At 41.3% G+C, this 22,236-nt stretch overlaps 1 protein-coding gene across 1 annotated transcript in view; it reads left to right on the top strand.

The window, feature by feature from the left end:
• The window catches only part of LOC119405552 (deubiquitinase OTUD6B), a 67,947-nt gene extending 61,504 nt beyond the window's left edge, over window positions 1–6,443 (top strand). The window contains exon 11 of the mRNA XM_037672396.2: window positions 6,349–6,443. The gene's annotated coding sequence lies outside the window, so the exon portion shown is untranslated. The remainder of the gene's footprint in view (window positions 1–6,348) is intronic.
• Window positions 6,444–22,236: the final 15,793 nt, after the last annotated feature.

Below are 22,236 nucleotides of genomic sequence, written 5' to 3'. Positions count from 1 at the left end.
TCTGTCTAATCAGTCTTTTTGTTTGCATCAAGCTAGGGTAAAAAAATTAATCATGGCACTGTCTCATTTTCTCTCTTGCCAGATGTGCCTATCGCTTTTTTAAAATGATGTTAAAAATACACTAGTGTTAAAAATACACTTCTGTTCACCAGCCGCGCCAAGGGGGAACACAAAGGACCGCGAGGAGGCACTCGCACTAATCTGATGTCACTGTTTCTTTCTCCGCGCGTTCGAGTGTTCACGCAACTTCTCAAGCAGCTAGTACTCCAAGATGGCAACCACGGTGACGTCAATGAAAATTCACACGGGGGACAAATCCTCGGGGGATAAAGGCGGAGCCTAGTGACGTCAACTCACGAGGAGAATTCCCCACAAATGTCCCTCACTCACACGGACGAGGCGAACGGAGGGGGAGATCAGTATTACCAGACTACTCTGGTGGCTTGTACTGCCTGTTTCACTAGCTGCCGACGACGAGCAGCAGACGATCAGCTGCTGCTCTCTGCAGGAGCAAGTAGTGCAACAATGTGGCTAAACCAGAACCCGAAATTCCGCTATATCGCCCACTGCCGGGGGATCGTTTGTTCTGTTGGGGAAAAGGTCCCCGTGTCCTCTGAGGAGGCGAGGGCGGTGGGGGGGGGGGGGGGGGGTCGCGATCACGTGCTCCGCAATTCCCCCGTGGATTTCTCCCTCGTGTGAATACCCCTTACGATAACCATCTTCAGCTAACTGCTCAGTAGTGTGTGTGGCCTAACTAGGGTTGCCACCTTTTCCCGAAAAAAAAAATAAAAAAACAAAAAACAGCCCTTCGACCGGAGGGGGGGGTATGGGCTAACAGGAGATTAAATTAATGTTGAACAACAGACGCTATGCCAAGTCTTCGGCATGCAGTGCCACTTATATATATATAATCTAACATTGCTTTCCTTGAGCCAAATAAACCTCATACAAACAAAAACAGCACATTGAGCTAACCAACTAGTCTAATTGCTGGCATAAAAATACCCGCAATTAGAGTGGCACTTCGCTTATTACTCTGAATGTAATGTGCTGCACTGAAAAGGAACTGCAACACTTCGTCCATAAAACGCTCTTCCTTGCGTCTGAATCCAAGAGGACAGACAAACAAACGTTAAAATGTACACAGTCCGTACGCAAAAAAATGTCGGGTATTCATGTAAACATACACGCGCAATAATATGCTCTATTCCAATGCACTTGAAGGGATCTTAAAAAGTGGTTGACTAATAGCGTAAGAGTTTCGGTGATTGATGATGAATATTTACCGTCGTAGTTGTTGAAGTGACACTTATAAAACACCCCAGAAAATAAATAATTGCGATATGATAATAAAAAATAAAAAGCGGCCAATGGAAGACAGTGTGCGGCGGCAGCGGACCGGCAATTGGCCCGCCATCTAGAAAACCGGACAGGTGGCAACCCTAGGCCAAGCGCAGTGGTTTGCGTATAACCATTATTTTAAACTTGAACGCGCCGCACTGCGGTTCATGCTGCCTCCTCCTGCGAGACCGCTAAGTGCGCCGCACAGACGTGTTACCTTCACGAACGAAAGCAGCTCGCCAGCGCCGCGCCCTTGAGCGATCGGGAACGGAGTGGCCATGTTATAACAAGGCCTATCTGAACGAACACTATCACGGCAAACGCGTGAGTAAGGTCCAGAAAGCGCCCCGGCAATGATGGCGTTAGCTCGGTTGGCGATGTGCTGCACACAACTAGGAACGACTGGCTTCACGCAGCAGCAAATGCTGCGAATCGGCGGAGATTCGGCGATGCATGTGCGCATCATCGTGCGCACACGCATCGGGGAAAGCTGGACGAGTCTTCCGCTCTTACAACTGTCTTTGCGTCCTGCGTCATCGTTTCCAAACGCTCTATGCGTGAGAGCTGTAATCTATTCGGCGCTTTGCTGGTGCCAGTGGCGCTCATCACGAGACGCTAATTTGCAATTGGCGGTTGGCTCGTAGTTAAGCGGGGTTCGCGGCAGGTCCCAAATGTATTCACGACCGAGAGCATGGGCGCGCACCAAAATGCTTGATAAGTGTACTCGGAGGCATTAAAGCTATTTCAGACGTGGCTGTGGCGACTTGACCGCTTCAGCGGAATAAAAAAGTATGAATTCGTTTTTTCGGACAGCCCGATTTTTTGGACGATTTCGCAGTCCCTAGAGAGTCCGAAAAATTGGACGTTGACTCTATTTATCCTCCGGCAGTTCGAATCGAATAGCAAACACTATTCGAAAAATATTCGAAAGCTCGAATATTCGCACACCCCTACTTTTTTTTCTCATTATAGTCAGTTTTGTAGTTCCATAGGGCATGCTGAAATATAGTTTCCAAAAATAGACTAGCATAGACAAACAAACACTGATTTTGTTCAAAATAAATGATGCCAAATTGAATGTCGGCTTACGTATTCCATATGTGACCTTTTTTTTTTTTTTTTTTTTTTTTTTGCTGTGCTCCAACAGGAAGCCGGCAACTGGTTCCATCTAGTTTCTTGGTTGATTTGCTTTCAGCCAAGCCCTAAGTGTACTGATTGCAACAATCGGCACTTGGAGCTTGGCTGAAAGTTTTTTTTATATATATTATAGCAGATGGCATTTCTTTAGTGACATTCTGCCGTTGTGGTACAACTGACCCATTATGTAGTTTCAAGTGACAAGAGTGTTGCACATTACAACTCTGCATACCATCGGTGGTTTCAGCCGTCTGTGTAACTGTGAGGGACATCACAAACACACGTGTAATGTCAGTGCAGTGCAGCATATACACGATAAACATAAATAAAAATGTTCAAAATGTTTTGATGGCTGCATTTAAACTTCGGAGCTCCAACCACTATGCCACCAGTGCATTCCTCATCAGGCAAAACAGAACACCTTTAAGAATGCACCACATGCAGGCAAGCGCGTTTTTTTACAATGCTGATGGTTGCCTAAAGAATTGCTTTTGTGCATGCCAGCATGTTGAGATGCTTGGTGCATTTAGATGCTATGCACATTGACAAACATTGATAGACAGTTGGTGCTGCAATTCTTTTTCCCTTGGTGTGGGAGACAGTAATGCTAACAAAGTTGGGACATAAAATTAACCCATCATAAAACCATCAAGTAATGGTACTTCCTGTATTCCTGGTGTCCTTCCATCGCTATGATTAAAACTGTTATGTAGTAGCACAGACTAAATTACGCTGGCCACCTAGGCTGCACAATAAATGGCAGAAAGATGCTGCAAGGATATGCAGACTTTGGAGGTGTTATAACGTGCCCACTCATTAATTTTAGCAATCTTGAGCACTGTGCTACCTTCTTCTGTATATCCAATGTCATTGAGTTGTATTCTGTAGAGGAGTTTACCACAGGCACTGACATCAGTGCTCAGAAAAAAGTATAAGGAGCTTGGATTTGTGGCACTTGCATAGGGATGGGCGAATAGTGAATTTGAAGTTCGAAGCGAATCTGAAGCGAATAGTGATTTGGTCGAATAATTTCGAATCGAATAGTTCGAATAGTATTTACCACATATTATTAAGAAAAATGAGCACTTTTGTCATGACCCTTGCACAATATATTTAAGGATTGGAATTAGGTATGAGTGAATGTCACTTTTTTGGTTTGAAATGAAGTGGAAGCAGCCTTGAATAGTATGACGATTTGAATAGCAGTCGGGTGCAAGTTATAAGTGGTGCAATATGTTACAATTTAAAAATTACTATACTTAGCACGTATAAGCCCATATAACACGCTTTTAAACTGTAAAGAGAAAAGAAATGTACATTTAACCTTGAAGTGTGGCTTTGCGGCAGTGCAGATTTCCCTGGGTGGGTTGTTTCACGGCACAGCAACCAGACGCTGCAGTGAAACCACCTTTACAGGGGGTTAGGTGCAGTCAAATGTATACATATATTCGTTCATTTCGAATACTTCGAAATTTCGAATAATCTAAATTCATATCGAAGCGAATTCGAATGCTGTAATATTCGTTCGAATATTCGAAACGCCCGAATATTCGCCCATCTTTACACTTGCATGAAGATCACAATAGACTCATTCCATTCATTTCAGATAAATTAAGTATGCAGTAATGGGGAAATCCTAGTCCTCATATTTTTTCCCATGCAAATGCACAACTGCATTCTAATTACAGCCATTGCAGATCAGAGAAAAATTCTAGTCTTAGTCTAAAATGATTTCGATATACTTTACATTTTAAAGCTACAAGTGTAATGCAATGATGGGTATTGCATTTATTGGAGGGGTTCTGAAATGATTTTGACAAACCATTTAAGAATTCTTTGTTTGGTTTTACTGTGCACATATATCTGAATTATGATGATTCTTTCATTTCTGCCACATTGGAAAGCGATTCCCGACATTGGGTACTGAGCAAATGCTGTGCAGCAGATGGTTAAATATATAAACTGTCATGTTCGTTATTACTCTTGCAGATTTAAAGTACTGTTCATCAAACTTCCTAATCTTAATCAACACCACAGTTTGGTGACTGATTAATAACCGCTTCAGCAGTGGTGGCTACGTTTGTGTGTGCAACTTGTTTATGCTAGTTGTGTTGACTAGTGGCCAAGAAAGAGCAAGACACATTGAGCTTTGAATGAATTGAGCCTCCTGCGCAATGTATCATTTAAATTCATTTTGCTGTGTATTGCTGCATATGATCACCAGAGACCGGATTTTAGGCAAAGACCTATTTTGTTCCTTGCGCGCCTATCGCGCCATTTTGATACATGAGCATGATTTAGAGGTTCAGAAGGGCTTTTATAGTGTTCTTATAGTGCCTATAAAATGCCTATTTTTGGCGTTCGTGCCTAAATGCTTACAAATGTCTATAAATGCCTGTTTTCAAAATTGGCACTTATATGAATGTTATTTAGCCTCAAGTTTCACTCCCGGATGCTGTTTGAGACCGTTATTCATGTTACCATGTAACATTAACGGTTGGCAACTATGGGGTTCAACCTAGTTCAACCTAAGTTCAACCAACTCCCGGCAACAACCGCTAGCAGCGGTGAAGTGGGACATGTCGGCGAGAATTGGCCACCGCGCTGACACGGCACGAACAGTTGGCGAATGCGAAACGGAGAGCCGTCAGCGGAAAATAGAGTGAAGGGCGAAAAAAAAGAAAGAAGAATGTGATGTGCACGCAGCTTTTATTCTGTTTGTAATTTACTTTTTAAGGTGTTCACTGCAGTAGTGTAACCAGAAGTTTTTTTCGGGCGGGAGGGTTCAATCATACTTTATGTACGTGCATGCGTTTGTATGTGTGATATACACACACGCAAAACTAAAAAGCTTTGGAGTGGGGGAGGGAGATGTTGAACCCATGCCCCCCCCCCCCCCCCCCCCCGGCTACGCCAGTGGGTCAGACAGATTTTGGCTCTACGCAATTCGGCCAGGCCATTAGGAAGAATACCTCCTATGTGGTCTTTTAGCGATCTGGCTGTCTGCTTCTGCTCTGCCCTTCTTAGTCATGCCGAGAAGACACCCAGGAGTGTGTGGATTCGGCAGTGGACACCTGACTCACCCTGCAGAACACGGGAAAGACCGTGTTCTGCGAAGCGTTCGGGACAAAGCATCAATGGCGCCTTTGTGCCATCTTAAGCAATAACATTTTTGTTTTCCTGTCGTAGATAGAGGCCACGCACGCCTTCGTTTGAAATTATGTGCGTTTATTTGTTTTGCCTGCCTATTTTTGGCGCCTAAAATGAGCTTTTTTTAATGCCTAAAAAATCTGGCCTGTAATGATCACTTTGCTGAAGGCACTACTATGTTCAACGTGCTGCTTTTCAGGAGCCACGTCAAAAGTATAATTTTTGTTTGCTTGAAATGAACATAACCGGTAACAAACTGCACAAGTACATTGAGCCTAATATTTGATTCCTTTTATGCAAAAACTGAACGTGACTGGCTACAGAATAAATAGATATTCAGTTACACTGTAATTGAAATAAATTAATGAAAAACAAACAAATCAATGCATTACCACATTTTGTTTGTTGCAATAGACTATTTAGTGTCTTGGAATAAATTTGTGTAAATTTGATGCATTTACAGACAATCTGTCATAATTTGTGCCTGAAAGGAATAAATGCACAGGTTGGGAAAAAGGACACCACAAAAGAACACATGCATAAAAAGTTTGATCAGTTTCTGGATTCAACCAACTACTTAACTCAAGATATACCACAGTTTCAGCCATTTCATAATAGTCACATTGTAAACTGCTAGTGTTTCAGTACTTTCAAAATTTTTGATTGAGTATTTACTTGAAGATGTAATGAACATTTTTGCTGTAATCTTTTTCTTTTCAGTTCAAGAAACTTGATCAATGGCAAAGTTTGGATGAGAACTTCCTTGAAAAAAAAAAAAGGCTCTGGATGCATTCAATAAAATTAGCAAATATCAATGTGCCTACCAGAGTAACATTTTTTGACCGATAAAGGTGATAACACGCATGCAAGACAGTGAGCACTGGTGCAAAGCTCCTCCCCGATGTGCCGCAGCAGTTGCGTGTGGCGTTTAATCTGACTACAGGTCGAAGGCATAGGCAAAGATGATGATGGTTACCCTTTTACTATCGGCTGGCTATAGCAAGCAATGACTGCTCGCTACATCAGGGAGGAACATTGCGCTGATCCTCACTGCCTTGCATGCGTAATCATGCAAACCGCAATTAAATTTTCCAGCGGGATATCTTGGAGCACAGACATGCTAGAACTCTTCCAAGTGGAACTGTGTAGAAATGTGACTGCCTCCAACTTTTCAATACAAACATGCCTGCTTGCTGCAGTCACTAAAAAGTTTGTTATTCAATCTTAGTAAAGTGGGTGGCTGACAGCGATCATTATTGTCTCACTTTGTGTCCCCCAGGATACATAACTTATCTGCAGAAATGGTTTTCACGTTCTTCCATGTTGAATTTTAAGAAAACCATAAACCATAAAGCTTAACTTTGAACACCCGGTATAACCCTGGCCTGTGTGAGCAATAAAAATTGTAAATCACTTCCTATGTTAGTTATAACACAGGTAACCAAAGATGCACAAGAAACATATTGCAAGCTTTTTACCTGTAGCCTGATTTTCAAGAAAGAAGTCATCATATTTTGGCTAGTGCGACTGTGACAGTCTGTCGGTTAATTGGACTTCTTGCTAACAAATACAGCAGCTTACCATTGTAACGAAGTAAAGATAATGGCCAAATATTTCTATATAAGCAGTAATTCAATAAAATAAGATGCATTGCAAAAGTTGCGAGAAAAGTGTTCCAGTCATTTAGTAACTCTGCAGAAGTCGACAAAAAACTGGTTGACCGATTTGGTCACCCAGCTTTATCATACAGATGAGAGAAAGGGGAGGGGGGAGAGCACAAAGGGTCATTTTAATCAAGTCACAAATTTCTGCCAGGCTCATTCAACACTATATATAATTTATTCAAACATGTAAGTCCATAATTATTACTGCTGCATTTAATTCTGTTGCAAAACAAATGCAACAGCTCTAGCGCCTGCACCACAGTAGGTACATATCGAGGTGTGTCCCATCTTCAAGAATCTTGCACACTTGCACGAGGATTTCATTGAAGCCATCATGTGCAAGAGCAGTCATAAATACATAAATTAAGCGCCTGCAGATTTGCAAAGCGCAGCCACATGACAATGTGTGCACACTCAGTGCTAGCATGATGGGCTCTTGCTAAATCGGAAAAGCCCGAAGTTCAACTGCGCACAGCATAACGGTGCTGGCAGGGTCCCCAAAATGTAGTTGCTCCTTTCTAGTTTGCCACCTCCAATGCTCCACCATAACCTCTGAGATTAGAGTTGCAGCATGTACTTCTAGGAAATCTTTGAGGCTACAGCATGAAGTATGAGGCAAGCACCAATGTGCATGCCGTCTTTAGCCAAATCATTGAACAGAAGCTCCAGTGCAAACAGCATTAAGGCAGTTAGAGTCACACAATCAGTGAAACACTGAAATTTGAATGCTGGGTTTGGGTATTGTGCGATTATAAAGGAGAGAAATGCATTAGGAATGGTGTTCAGACACATTTCTTTCCGTATTAGCTGCAGGTGAGCCCACACTGCCCAGGACCAGCGCTGTAACCAAGGGGGGTTCTGACACCCCTCGAAATTTTTTCATGCTTTAACTTTTTGGGTGGAACTAAAATACTTTCACGCCTTCATAGCGACCACTAGTTGCCAAAGCTAGCCATTATACACACAAACACCCCCCGAAAAAAATCCCAGAGTATGGCCCTGCCCAAGACCCTTGACTTTGAACTTTTGCTGGTATGCTCTTCACACTAAATGGGGCTCATTGCCCACAGGATTAGTGTATTCTGGCTGAAAATGTATGTTCAAGTCAGAACCATCCCATGAAACATAAAACCTCTATAAAACGTCTTTAAAACGTTTAAAACCTCTATAAGCATCTATAAAACGTTTCATAGAGGTTTTGTGTTTCGTGGGATGTACTGATTCGTTTAAAATTACACTTAAACAACTTCATTGTAACAAACGTTCACATAATGTCTGGCCAGATGGCAGGTGCTCTGGTGCATTAAGCAGTTCATTGGCAGAATGTATGAGAGGCTTGTGATTTTTGTAGCATATATAAACCCACGAAACACAAAACCTCTATAAAAAGTCTTTAAAACGTTTAAAACCTCTATAAAACCTTTTATATAGGTTTCGTGTTTTGTGGGAAGTCATGTACAATGGCGAAAAAAAAAGTATGAACCTCACAGTAGCTGCTACAGTTAGGTAAGAAAGTAGTAATGGTTGGGTGTGAGATAAGAGATCTGAAGGTTCGCACGACCCTTTTTGATGTACTACTGAGTGGAGTGAAGGTTATGATGGCTCGTCTTTCAGCCTTGCTTGAGGAAATTATTGCAGACCCGATAACCATTATGATACACATTGTTAAGATGAGCTAAAATTACAGTGACTTACAGTGATTGTGCCATGGAGCTGAGATCTTTTCGCAGATATGAGGCACAAACATCTGAGGATCAACAACACATAAATTGAACAGAATCCTGCGCATGATAATGACTGTAAAAGAAGTCTGAATGTTTGATTGCCTGAAGAGGCCACATAAAATGCAACACTATGTGATTACAAAGGTACACAGACTGTATGACTGCATACTGTTGTCTAATTCATAAAATTATTTTTTTTTTCTTTCACTTGTACATTAAGGGCATTTTGTGTGCATTATGTATGTGATTGTCATGCCATTTCTACGATTTATGAAAAAAGGGGAATTTAAGGGCTAACTTTTCTTTGTTAGACACAACCTTAATGTAAACCACGGTGTTAGAATAGGTTAGGTGTACCGACGCTCCGCCTCCGCCGGGCAGGCTCCCCGCCGAACACGGAGATGCGCTTCGCATTTTCTCCGACAGGCCGCGCTGGGTGTATCGAGGCTTCAGGTCAGCCGCTTCAAGGGGGGCCGCGTCGCTTACAAAGCTGCATTTGCGACAACTCTTCAACTGCTGGCCGTTCGTTTTTTGTCAGGGTAACCGCACATATCACTCTGATTTGAAAGTAAATGCACAACATCAAGAAAATTCAGTGGCGGTAGCCAACAGATGGAAACTCATAGGAAATATAGCTTCTGCGAACAGCGATAATGAGTTTACAGGTGAACACGAATTTTAAAAAAATAATTTAGCTCGTGCACGAATAAGGCCACCGTGGCAATTTGGGTGAGGCCGCCATGACGAACTGGATTAATCTGGCGTTTTACGTCTCAAAACCACGACATGATTATGAGAGACGCCGTAGTGGAGGGCTCCGGAAATTTTGGCCATCTGGTGTTCTTTAACGTGCACTGACATAGCACAGTACCCAGGCCTCTACCATTTCGCCTCTACCGAAATGCAACCGCCGCGGTCGGGATCGAACCCGCGACCATCGGGTCAGCTGCCGAGCACCTTAGCCACTGATCCACCATGGCGGAACCGAACTAGGTTAGTCAAAAAGAGAAAAGTATTCCCTAAAAAAGAAAGCGGGGGCGAAAGAAGGGGGGAGGGGGGGGGGGTGACGTTTCACTAAATGATGGTTGTCAGAAGAAAGCAACACATTTGACAATGGTAGGTTAGAAATTCCTCTCATGGGTTGTGGATTCAAGCAGCCGCCTTTTCAACGTTTACACGTGCTGGCTGGCGTGTGGTAATGAAGGTCAATGTCCGTTTAACGACCAATCCATCATGACTCACCATGCGCCATTCTGATTGTGCCTGTCGTTATTCGTCACTGATATGCTGTTTGTTGCAGTATCAGAAGTAGAACTAAGACGTGAGGGGGACTGGTGCACCCAAACACTTGCCTGTTTATGTTCTTAAAGGAAGTTGAAGCAATATTTTGCAAATATGCTGTCATATGCACGCATATGACATGGCAATAGACTATGTCGTAGAAAATTGCACATTATCATTTCCCTGTCATGAGTACAATGTCGATGTTATGTCGAAAGTGCTTCATTATTTTGTTGTAGTTAGGATGAGGCAATACTGTAAGCAGCTGTGGAAGGTTGAAGCAGACAAGACGCAGAAGCTACGAAAGCTTTCGAAGCTTGTCTAGTGTTTTGTGGCTTTTATCCTGTCAGTGCATGTTGTGCTGGTACAAATGGTGCACTGTCGAATAAATAAAGTGTTTTCTCTTTTTACTACCACCAACTCTCTTGAGTACCATTCTACATTCTCTCTTATCATTTAGCTGCACCATACAATACTCGAACCAGCGCAGCTTTTTCAGGCAGAAATATGTAAAATTCGTAGATCGTGCCAATACTGTGATAAAATTCTCGGCGCACCATAACGTATATAAATTGCAGTCTATTTAGTTTGAATATATATCAAAAAGCGGCTTCGTAGCCATCGGTCTTGTGACTGATGGCTACGCCCACTACGCCCAATAAATAAGCCCAATAAAGTGGGCTGTCGCCCACTTTATTGCATTCTCTTTCAATCCTGTATTTTCCGAAGTGGGAGCGGTGCGTCAGGTGCTAGTGCACGCCCCAAGAGACCTGAATAGAGTTATTCTATTCCAGTACATTAAAGCATTCGTCTTCTCGCAAATGGTTACGAAATTTGCAAATAAGTGGTTCGTAGTAAAAGATTCTGTAGGGTCCCTTGATCTCATATGCGAAATGCCCCTTACGCATGATAGCTGCTCTTTATATGATGTTGACCGCAAATACATCAATCTTTCGAGGGCAAATGAAGGGTGAAGTCAACAAGTGTCACGCAACTGCAGATAGACAAAATGCAGGCACAATTGGCCACGGCGCATGCCAAACCGTCATGCATAAAACACTACAAAATTTTTAAAATTAGCTTATGTGTATGATATTACAATACCCCACAATCCTCACAGGACCTTGCGATATCGCTAAACACGCTAAAACACCAAATACTAGAAGCGTCAGGTTTGCGCTGGGTATAGCCAGGCGGCCACCGTCCCGCGCGCGCCTCCTTTCGGCAAGAAAGGGAAAGAGGTCCCCGATTTCTCCACATTCCAACGCGCCGTCGCTCCACCTAAACTATTCTAACACCGTGATGTAAACCAACAGACAATGGCTTCATTGTCTGTTGGTTTTCATTAGCTTGCATGGATATTTGCATGCAGCAATGAAAGTGTTAAAGGCAACAAAGACAACACATGTTGCACTAAATATTTTGGTGGTGTGATATTGCTATTACTTAAACTGTTAGTGTCTCCAGCATACCGTCACTGAAGTAAAAAAAAGACCTTGTAATAAGAAATATATTGCATACTACATCTAAAATTTCATTGTGAGGTCTTCGGTGAACTACTTCAAGTTATGTTTTACCAAGAAGAACTTCATGGCAGATAAAAAACAAGAAAAGGTCTTCAGATTTCAGTTGTTGCTGTCTTGCCTTTCAGGTTGATATTTATGCATGCACCTACCTCCCAAGTGTCAAATTATGCAGCTACAGCTGAAACTCGATTTAATGAAGTAATGACCATTCTTGAGTTATTTCATTAAATCTGGAAGTTCCTAGGATCGAGAAAGGAATTCTTCGGTCCTTTGAAATCTAAAACTGAAACATAGCAACACCTAAACACTACTGCATCATTGTATTTGCCATTAAAAGCCATGCCTGTGCGTGGGTTTAAACCACCGCTGCTCCTAGTGGCATCTGGTATGTAAGAGGGCTATCGACTGCTGAATCAATTGTCCCGTGCATGGGCACGGCATGCAGTCTTGTGAAGGTAAAGCTATGGTTGTGACTAGGGCGGCGAGATGCTTTAACGCGAAAGCGTTAGAGTGCTAGCTTGAAGAACAATCTGCATGTGTCAAAATTCGAAAGAAATCATTGCTTTCTTTACTCATTTATTTCAGACAAAACTTCAGACAGGTTTGATGCCAAGTGAGTTTCGTTAATTTGGGTTGATGACAACAGTGAACCCTATGGGTACCTGTTAGGGAATGGAAATTGTTTCATTAGATCAGGAATTTAGTAAAATCAGGCTTTGTTAGATCGAGTTTTAACTGTAGCTTTAAACCATTTAGAAAAGTATCACTTCAACTGAGGGGTGCATGTGCCCTCACGTTTCCTTACGTTTGGCTGCATGGCTCGGCATTGCTGAAATTGAGAATTCATCTTTTTGGTGGCATCTAAATTTTAACATATTGTCGACTATGCATGTCAATTGTGGGACTGATTGCTGAGTTTTACAGTGAAGAATGGAAATATATTCTGTAAACTCTGCTCTGCTTGCTTCTCAGCACAAAGTACAACAATGACTGTTCTAGTGAGCAAAAGCAGCTTTGAAGCTGTGACCTCTTACACTATATGCTTAGAAGAAGGCACTGATTTCTTATAACGATGTCACATATCTTTATAAGAATGAACGGAGGCTTTAGCCTTCGTCAGATGACGACCTCATGAGTGCAGGCCACAATCCTTTGCCACATACAAATGCACTCTTTTAACTGTCCTCGTAGACCGGCAACTATCACGAGCTGAGAATTCAATCCGAACTGTCAAAATAGTAGTCTAAATGAACTAGCTATCCAAAGTCACATCTTGTGGGGATGGGGAGTTTCCCCTCTCCCAAATCGCTCCTGACAGCTCCCTCAAAATTGACATGGGTTGAACTCATCGGAACCCCTAAACAGGAGAAAATGTTGGCCATCGTTACCTGGGCTGAAAGAGTTGCTTCCTGCATGGAGCCACCCTGAGGCGCAGGACAGTTGACTTTTAGTCAAATAATGTTGATACTACACACCCTTAACATGAACTGGCCACAGTTTTTTCCAAATTTCACATATGTATGTATGAAACATCATGGAAGGAATGAATATGCTTTGAAATCCTGGAAGAACACTTCTTTTTAATGTTTATTTAAAACACATGTAGTTAAAAGGAAAACACAAGCTTCCCTTTAATACAAACACCTTATAGGTACTAAGTCTCTGGCATAACCAGTATGATAGTATTATGCCTCCTCTGACATCACAGCAGCAGTCAAAAGGAGCACACCTGTTAGCACAAGGTATACAACCAGAAAAGTTCAAAGAAGTGCAAATGCAACAAGTTTTTCAATGTGTATGTGTACACATGTACATATATATATGCAAATATGAATGTATATATGTATATATAGTGACGTGCATTGTAATTGTAGCAGCTTTAAGAGAATGTTTTTAACTTGCTGCTGCTTTGTTTTTGGTCAAATATTGCAATGAGATTACATTTTTGTCTGTGTTATTCACAAAACATTTATCATCATTGTTCACCAGATTGATTATGGCCTGTAGTTGCCCAAAGAGAGCATCTACCATCTACATATCTGTAGTGGCTTGCTTCTCCAGTGGAAAGGTGTGGTGTGTATAATGAGAAGTTTTCTTTTCAAGGGAGGGGACTAGCCAAGCAAAGATTACAAGCGTTTTATTGAATAATTCAGACTTAAAAATGCAATCTTTTAGAAAAATCTGAGCAAAAACAAAGCAGTGGTAAATGCAAAATCATCTTTTAAAGTTGTTAGAATAAAAACACAGGCCACTGTACATATATGTGTACACATAACGGTATCCTGTGAGAGAAAAAAAAGCTTTTATAATATGGGTTTACCTGCCACGAGACTGGAAAATAATAGACACTTAAACTAATGTGTCCACAACCTATTTGTGAAACAGGATTATGGATCACTCATGCAGTTATGTACAAGTTCAATGGCACAGAAGAATTAAGCAGCACACACAGACAGCATCATACTTTGGTACAAGGAAACTCCTTTTTTCAGCATTTCTTTTCACACATTAACACAGCTGGTGTTGACATTGCCAGCCCTGTCACGAACGGTAGCCACTTTGTGCATTTTGTATATGTGCACCTCCTACTTGGCTGTGCTGCACGAGCTCCTCAAGCCTCACTGCTCTGATTAGTTCTTGCTTTTTAGTGTTGCACAAATTACTTGGTCTCTAGGAACACCTAGGTCCCTCCACAAAGCTTGAGCATTTAGATGAGGCTCAAGCTTGCAGGTCTGTATGCATGTGCAGCTACCAGTGCTTCAGGGGCTACTGTTAGTTGAATGCTCTTGTATTGACAAAACAATGCTGATTCTAGACTAGAACAAAAAAATCACACACCAACACCCTACATTTTGTTGGCCATCTTTCCACTTGGCAATCTCCAGCAATTTCCCGTTCATGGTAAACATGGGGCTGAAGTTTTGTTGACCTATTGACAAATACACATCCAAAATGATTAGGCTAAAATATTGTTAATGCTACAGCTTCCTGTGGTGTGCATTTATGTAATAATCACGCATAGCTTGAGTTCAACAGACAAAAGGTGCAAAACTGCAACACACACATTAAAATTGTAGAAAATAATTTGCATAATGTCCATGTTATAATTTTTTTTACATGGCAATCATTTCAGAGAATCCAACGAAAATGCACAATTAGACTGATGTTGGGCAATATACCTTAGAAATAAATCTATCTCTTGAAAAGGACAGAGGCTTGGGCAAGTGCATATTTCATGGCAAAACGAGCATAGTGCAGAAGATGTCAATACAAAATGGACACACACAGTACAGTGCCATGCGTGTGTGCCCATATTTCATGCTGTGCTCATTTTGTATCTGTTGACCTACTGGATGTGTACATGTAAGGACAATTTTTTCTAGTCAAATGATCTGCCTATGCATTAGCTTCAATCATAGCTTGTAACTTGCCACTAGTTAAATCATACTCGTATTCGATGTTAACAGCAAAAATGGGGCAGCTGTAAAACATCTTTTCCACATTGCAGTTTACACAAAGATAAAGATTAGCTGAACAAAGAAAGTGCTGAACACAAGTGAACAGAGCTCATCACAATATATCTTGTTTTTATGTTGACACTTCCAGCAGCAGAGAAATGCAAGAAAAAGTGCATCGTTTTCAAGTAAAATCCATGAACTCTTGATTTTCACACTCCTCGTGAGTTTTAGCAGATGTTACAAAACCAGTGAATGCTGTTAGCTTTGTGAGATGCGTCACATTTTTCGTAAGTCACATACACACAGATGGTGGTAATGCACTTAGGAGAGAACATAACGCTGACATTGCTCTGCATAGCTATGCATGATGGCAGCTGTGAAGTGAGGATGTTTTCCCAACTAAAATACAAGACTGAAACAAGAAGTCCAGAATGGACAAAAACGTTCAAGCTGCAAACATAATGTATGTCAACGAGGACATGTAAGATAAGGAAAAACATCATACCTCTTGTGAAGCATGCCTATGTCTATTGGAGAGAACAAATTAAACAAGGGATTGCCAGGTATGTCCCTATTTGATGTTCTTGCTTTTGTGGCTTTTCTAAAGAGTGTAATGCCTGCCAACAAGGATTTGCATAGATAAGTTTGTAACAAGCTGCGACCAGCTTTGTCATATATTATTCTTATTGATTTCTTATGTTTGTGTTTGAAATTTTTTAATCAAACAGACTTGCATCCAAAGGAAAGCATTTTTTTGTGTATGTGTCTTGGCTAATCATTTGTGTATGTTACCAGGAAAACCATGTATTTGAACTTATCCAAAACCGCAACTTCAACTCTGTTTTTATCTTTAAAATTTATTGCTTGATTTTACCTTCCAAATTAAAAAAGGAAGACAAACAAACAAGAAAAACCGCAAAACAAAGTACCCCAAGATCGACAGGCACACAAACGTTCATCCTGTGCCACAATGTATGTTCTAGGGTGCCTTAATAGCTTTCATTAGCTCAACAAAGAGAAATTGTTGGCACAAGTGAACCAGCGTGACAAAGCATTAATAGGAAGAAGAGTGACTGAGCGCCTTCATAAAGATATTGGGACGTGGTAGAACATGCATATACAGTTAAACCTCGATATCGTGGACTTAATGTAACAAAGTATGTAACGTTTCATAACTTCATACCATTAGAACGCGATCTATTTTTAGCCTCAATGTAACAAGGCTTGTTTATCTGCAATCTCAATACACAGAAATTTAACAGCTGCACAAAGGGAAACTGGAGCAATAAATTGGAACTACCGTGAGTGGCAGTGGTCAAATGGTTCATGTACATGTGGTACAAACGTACCTTTCAAATTATACACCGTATGTCAGAGAGTGGCCACAATGCAGAGCAGTGCCTTTTCCAGCAGCAGAAACCTTGGCTAATCTTGCCCTTAAATGCACCTACAGATCTTCAGGACCATGAGCTGGCAAGTGTTTGAAGGCACTAGAAGGCACGCATATTGGCAAACTGCATCACCGTATAGTACAGTGCACTCCATGCAGCATAGTTCCATATTCTGTACGTCTTACACCAGCAGCCATTTTTGTGTTTTTTGTTGTTGCCGTGTTGCAAGTGACGAGCATGTGTAGCCACAGAGAAATAATACTAAGGCAACACTCACTCGCTTGCAGACAAGGCTAGTAGTGCTAGTATCTCACAAGCAATCTCTATTGATGAGAAAGAGGATGTTGCCACTTTTTTTGGGATGCCACAAAGCTTGCTCTCCATGACTTTGAAGTTGAAAGAAACTATCCTGGACTCGCTGAAGAAAAGAAAGAATTACCTACGAAAGTAATGGAACTAAGATGTTTCTTTTTTAAATTTTAACCTGTTCTTAGTGAGTGCACTGCTTCTGCAACAAGTTTTGAATTTATGTAGCTGAGTGATTTTTCTGGAGCTGCTCCAACTTATCCTAGGCACTGATACTACCACTTAAAACCATGTGGATGTTCTGTGATTACACTCAACTTGTAATGCTTCCAGTAAACCAATGCCTAATGGTGACAAATTTCTGATGTTATTACGGTTACTACTCAATCTTTTGGACATGATACATGCACATTGTTGCGAAACAGAAAATGTGGTTGCTGGGAATGAGGTTGCCATAATTAATGCTGTTGCCTCACTTCCATGTAATTTTAAAGGAGCTTTCTTTTGTGACACCCAAAAGATTTTCATGTTGCATTCATAGGAATTTGCGGACAGTAGTGGTTCAGGTATAACATTTGGCATCGTACCACTCTGGGCAGCACCTGCGGTTATGATGGCAAGCCGTGGCAGCAAAACACCAACCACTAAAGTGCATTGGACGGTTGTTCCTTTTTGGCTTTCATGTGCCATGGAGTAGCTGTGAAGAGGACTTCATTGCTGCAGCATGAAACCATAAGAGTAGCTGGAAACTCTTGTGTTCAACAACATTGATTTGTTTTCTTTTAATGAAATATCTTTTTTTTTACTGCCCGAATATGCAGGCATTTTCAGTAGCTTCCATGTTAAACAGAATCTCACAGTGACTGTACTTGGCATAAAAGGTGGAATTTCAATACAGCCAAGTATAATTTGGATTTTACTGACTTCCTTATATCGAGGTTTAGCTGTATTTACACTGGCCTGTCAAAAACAGATGGCATAGTTTTGTTATTGTGATATTTCTTACAAACTACAGAAGTGATGTTCTGTAAAGATTTTCAGCTCATCTCCTGTTGCTCTTGGCTTGACTATGCTGTACTATAGGCGTCAAATGAAACCTGAACAGCGGCAAGCCTTTGCAATGGTAAAGTGCACGCCATCCTGTCATCACCATTGAGAGGCACGTACGTGCAGCCGATTTGGCCACACTGAGCATATGCGCGCCTGTCCATGGTGATAACGGGACGGTGCGCACTATCATTGCGAAGGTTTGCCGCTGTTCGGCTTTCATTTGATGCCGATAGTACATTGTAATATCTTATTTGTATTAAAGGGGCCTTGAAAAACCTTACTAAGTAATTGTAGAATCACCTCACTACTGGACGAGATTGCCTTGCAAATCTCCAGTGACAAAATATTTTTAAATCCCTAAAATAAAAACAGTTATAGGTAGTTATTGCATGCGCTAAATGAAATGGCTTCTCACTCCTTTTCATCCCCACGAGCATGCTGGAAACAACATGGGGGGAAGGGGGGGATGGGAAGGGGGGGATGGCAAGGGGGCAAGACCCTGCCCGAAAGCTACATTGCTGTGGGTCAGAGTAGGGCACTTTCTCATTTTTTTTCCTCCTTTGAACATGCAGGGCACTACTTTTGGTTCAGGCATGGGCAGTGCTCTAAAAATGTTCACATAGCTCACTGAGGCTTATGGCTACACTATGCAGCAAGAGTAGCAACACACAACATTTGATATCTGCATGACGGAGCTGCAGTGTGAGCTTGTGCTCCTGTCTGGCGGCTGATCTACGCGAGTACCTGGTGTCGAAAGGCTTGGTCCTGTGCCAGCTGCCCGACAGATAGTCATCAAAACCAGATTGCACATTTTAAAGGGCTTTCAACTAGTTGAATAAGAAGTGACGTCTGCAAAGTCATCTAGCTTGCAAGGGATGTAGAAGAAAGCTAGCATGTGGTGGCAAGCATACATGTAGAATTAGATGACGATATGCACTGGCGGGTGCTGTCATTGAGGGCCCAGTATGAAGCAAGTTATCAATTTGGGCATGTCATGGTTGAAAGAGCACATGTAGTATGCTGAGTGCTGCCTCACACAAGTTTGAAACATTAAGCAGACGACCATCAACTGAAATCATAAGAGCAAAGATGAAACTCCTTTTCAGTCTTCTTCACATCACACATACTATCACTTTTCATTTATTTAAGTAAAAATAAGGAGTAGTACTATTACTGAGAGTGTTCTCTTGATCATAAATCAGCCAATACCCGTGGTCCTACCTGTTCCTGTTTGCTGCATAACTGGTGACAACATTGCAAAAAAAAGAGAGCAAGTGATTTTAAGTTGTTTTTGATACAATATTATAAATTGTCTGCTATATGCAGTGCAATATTATTCGGCTCACATATGTTCACAGGAGCCTTGTCTGCAGATCAACAACATTTTCCTAATGCATTAAAAATGTGTTTCAGGGCCCCTTTAAGTGAGTGAGTACGATACTTTAGTTTCGGAAATTATTTCCCTTCACCAGGCACATGACTAAATGATTAAAGTACTGACTTAAATTTAACATTGAAAAGAATTAATCCAAGTCTTTGAGCTAAATGAAACTACTTCAAGTGAAAAAAGCGCAGTATCTAATGCTTGAAGTTACGATAAAAAATGAGCAAGTGCTAAGGGAAAACACACTCTTTAGAGTGCTTGTGCTTCCTTTGGACATTTATCTAACATTAACTGGTAATTCATTACATGCATCAGCCACAGACATTTTGACAACTATATGTACTTTCAAGGGGAGTACAATACTCGTGTATTGAAACGCAAAAGTTAAGGCTAAGTAATGCAAGTAGTTTCGTTTCCAACGTATATTCGTGTCATGTCAGTGTAATTTTGACTTGAACACTTACGTCATAGCTAACATTTGCGGCGACATGATGCGTTATCACAAGCAATAGCTCATGGAAGTCATTATACTAAAAAAATGATGTCGCATTTCAATCCGTAGGTACTGTACGTAGCCAGAGTAATTGGCACAAAGCCAGATACTACAGTAATAATTCAAGCCAAAAAGAAATCCAACTGCCCTGTCATCAATTACCAGTGAATTGTGGCACTGGATTTGAAGCAGCCCACTGACTTCACGAGCACTTCCTTCCAACGAACGCTGCTTAATCTGCGAATAAATACAACCCATGCCGCTGGAGCACGGTGTGAGAGTGCTATGCTGAACCTGGAGTTGCGCAGGACACAGGGTGTGTGGTTAACTGCTTCTGCTTCCACTGTTCGTTGCCATCATTCTGTTGAATGTGCACCTGTATGTAGCAGCTTCATCATCACTGTCTGTTTCATTTGTTGCATGTATCATAACTTAAGATCTCCGAGTTCGAGATGTGACTATTAAACAGTAAAACCAACGCAGCAGGCTGCAAGAAGTCATTCATGACATTTGCAATTATCATGAAAGGCACGACTAACATGGAATCACTAAGAGCAGTGAGCAGTACACAATAGAAAAAGTGGACAGAAAGAAAACATGTCAGGGAGAGTTATGGTTCACTTAGCCAGTCTCCACAGAGAAGCTTCAACTGCTCTACGGAGAAGTCACGGCTTAAAACCTGCTTTCCATCTCTTGTTGGAACACATGCCTTGCATCCTCACTTGTTGACTGGAACACACGTGCTCCAAAATGAAAAGTTGCATCGAGATTGCCAGTGGAATTCATCATGATCTACATCCACTGTAATCGAGCAGAACCACAAGTGATGTTTAAGGGCAGAAAATTACCAAAGCCAATGATATATTGCCACAATTTGACTGTGCTTGTACAAGCGTTTTTAATGCATTTAATGCTAGCCTCTGAATGAGTCTTTACAAAGGTTGAGGGGTCAAAATACTAGAGTATTTGACCTACAGTGAAATGATAACTCACTTTGAACTGACACAGTATTGTTTGAAAGCCCTATTTTATTAATTTTACATTAGCAGGCTAATTATTAAAACAGAACACTTCTTGAATTTTGCACCGAAACTGTGGTGCAGGTATGTCAGTAAGATGTTCTAAATTTCAAATCACTTTTTCATTTCTTTTTTTTTTTTTTTGCCACATTGGCTTTGTGAATGCCCCCAATGTGGCTCCTTTATAACACATTGTAGTCCATTTTTACCTATAAACGACAGACTAGGCCCTAGCAGGCGGTGTTAAGATTTATAGCATTACAGCAAGCTGGTGTGATATCTTCAAGGTAGTGTCACTGCTCATATTTCTTATTTGCACTTTTTCTTGCTTGCCAAGCCTTTTATTTTGGCGAGAGTGGTGTTCTTGGAATGTAGTAGAAGGACATTTTGCTAATACAGGTCAAATTTTTTTTTATCTTTAGTGTCCTCTTAAATGTGCCAGGAAGGATGTTTGACACCAAAAATATAAATTTGTGCTAAAGAAACTGACAACTGTTTGTGAAGATAAAAAGACCATAATTTATAGTTCCAGGATCGAGCACGCCATTCTCCGTTTAAGCAGGGGTTATAATCTGAAATTGACAGAAAAAGTTACAAAATGCAGTACTTTGCACCAATTTGCAGCGATACCCTCGCTGTACTAGATATAGATGCACTCAGATTACTGTAAGTATCATTGGCTGTCAAATTCACAACGCTTATTGTTTTATATTGCAGTCTTCATATTATACACCTGTTTGTGCTTTATTATGCGTGTACATATTATGAGTTTAAAAAAAAAGTTCATGCTGAGAAGCAGCGCTGCTTTGTGGCAACAACTGGAACAGACCTGTGATGAACCATGGCATTCTTCACTACATGGCTGTTCACAGTAACGTTTTTGGATGCATGTGGGTTTGCAAGTGAGTATCGCAAGTTCTATGGTCTCCCTCTGAGATGCAAAATGCTATGCCTCCAAAACCAAAAGAGCTTGCGTGGGTACAGCAGCCCACTGAAATGTATACTGCATGTAAAAGCCTCGTTTCACTTTCAGATACCTAGCTTGGCTTGGCTAAGCTAAAAAAGGAACACCTTGACTTGTATATGAAACAAAGCATGGTTCAGTAAACTATGAAAGCACAAAGCTGTTAATGTATAGATACTTCAACACTTAGAAAACATGAACCGCATGAAAATCAGATTGATGAACAAAGTATCAACATTTTACACGGCACTTATCTGCTTCATGCCAATGCTGCCGTACAATCGCTATTGGACTCGCCTATCACTGTTTCCAGCATGTTTTCTGCATATGAGTTCGCTATCACAAGCA

Source organism: Rhipicephalus sanguineus, chromosome 1 (genome assembly GCF_013339695.2).
Source record: "Rhipicephalus sanguineus isolate Rsan-2018 chromosome 1, BIME_Rsan_1.4, whole genome shotgun sequence".
NCBI lineage: Eukaryota > Metazoa > Arthropoda > Arachnida > Ixodida > Ixodidae > Rhipicephalus > Rhipicephalus sanguineus.
The sequence above is the reverse complement of the archived record's forward strand: the minus strand, read 5'-3'. Positions and strand labels throughout refer to the sequence as shown.